Consider the following 1,969-nt stretch of genomic DNA (forward strand, 5'->3'; position numbering starts at 1 on the left):
CAGGGAGTGTATATGGGTGATCACCCCCCTGTAAGGCTCCATTCAGACGTCCGCATGTGTTTTGCGGATCCGATCCATGGATCCGTAAAAATCATGCAGACGTCTGAATGGAGCCTTACAGGGGGGTGATCAATGACAGGGGGTGATCAGGGAGTGTATATGGGTGATCACCCCCCTGTAAGGCTCCATTCAGACGTCCGCATGTGTTTTGCGGATCCGATCCATGTATCCATGGATCCGTAAAAATCATGCGGACGTCTGAATGGAGCCTTACAGGGGGGTGATCAATGACAGGGGGTGATCAGGGAGTGTATATGGGTGATCACCCCCCTGTAAGGCTCCATTCAGACGTCCGCATGTGTTTTGCGGATCCGATCCATGGATCCGTAAAAATCATGCGGACGTCTGAATGGAGCCTTACAGGGGGGTGATCAATGACAGGGGGGTGATCAATGACAGGGGGTGATCAGGGAGTGTATATGGGTGATCACCCCCCTGTAAGGCTCCATTCAGACGTCCGCATGTGTTTTGCGGATCCGATCCATGTATCCATGGATCCGTAAAAATCATGCGGACGTCTGAATGGAGCCTTACAGGGGGGTGATCAATGACAGGGGGGTGATCAATGACAGGGGGTGATCAGGGAGTGTATATGGGTGATCACCCGCCTGTCATTGATCACCCCCCTGTAAGGCTCCATTTAGACGTTTGTATGCGTTTTGCGGATCCGATCCATGTATCCGTGGATCCGTAAAAATCATACGGACGTCTGAACGGAGCCTGACAGGGGGGTGATCAATGACAGGGCGGTGATCAATGACAGGGGGGTGATCAGGGAGTTTATATGGGGTGATCATGGGTGATCATGGGTTTATAAGGGGTTAATAAGTGACGGGGGGGGGTGTAGTGTAGTGTAGTGTAGTGTGGTGTTTGGTGCGACTGTACTGACCTACCTGAGTCCTCTGGTGGTCGATCCTAACAAAAGGGACCACCAGAGGACCAGGTAGGAGGTATATTAGACGCTGTTATGAAAACAGCGTCTAATATACCTGTTAGGGGTTAAAAAATTCGGATCTCCAGCCTGCCAGCGAACGATCGCCGCTGGCATGCTGGAGATCTACTCGCTTACCTTCCGTTCCTGTGAGCGCGCGCGCCTGTGTGCGCGCGTTCACAGGAAATCTCGCGTCTCGCGAGATGACGCATATATGCGTGACTGTGCGCCAGCCTGCCACCTCCGGAACGCGAATCTGCGTTAGGCGGTCCGGAGGTGGTTAAGAAACACCTCTAACTGCCCACGCTGTTAGTCTCCTGATGCAGATTATCTACATATGTTTTGGACTTGTCCTGAACTAAAAAAATATTGGGGGGCAATTCATAACTATATTACGCAAAAATTGAAAGTGGTGATTCAAATTGCGGTGTAGTGTCGGATTCTGAGTGATCTTTCCAAGGTTGGGTACCATAAATATAAAAGGATTATTTTGGTTAAAATAATGTTTTTGGCAACGCTCTTGATTGCACGGGCTTAGTTCTCATCTAATACTCCAAGTATAAATACATGACTAAATCCCGTTAATAAGATCAAAAGGTATGAATATGTTTTATATAAACAAAGAAACTCAGAGGATAAATGGCTTAAGATATGGGGAGAATGGAATTTTTTATTTTTCCCAGCTCTCCCTTTACTATCTTTGTTTTCTTCTTTTTTTTTTAGGGGGGGGATGGGAGACGCATCGCAAAGGGGTGGGAGTTTGGGAGGGTATTAGGGGGTAAGAGTTAAGAAACGAAAATAATAATTTGGATATTTTACATTGTATGCTTATATCACTGTTTAAAAATTAAAAATAAAATTAAAAAAATACATTTAGTGACTTATCTTAGTCCTAGTCCCCTAGGAACATATGATCATTTGATCACTTATACCATAGACTGCGATAGTGTACTACTGCACTATATGGGATTCCTTCTG

Source organism: Bufo gargarizans, chromosome 5 (genome assembly GCF_014858855.1).
Source record: "Bufo gargarizans isolate SCDJY-AF-19 chromosome 5, ASM1485885v1, whole genome shotgun sequence".
In the NCBI taxonomy this organism is placed as follows: Eukaryota; Metazoa; Chordata; class Amphibia; order Anura; family Bufonidae; genus Bufo; species Bufo gargarizans.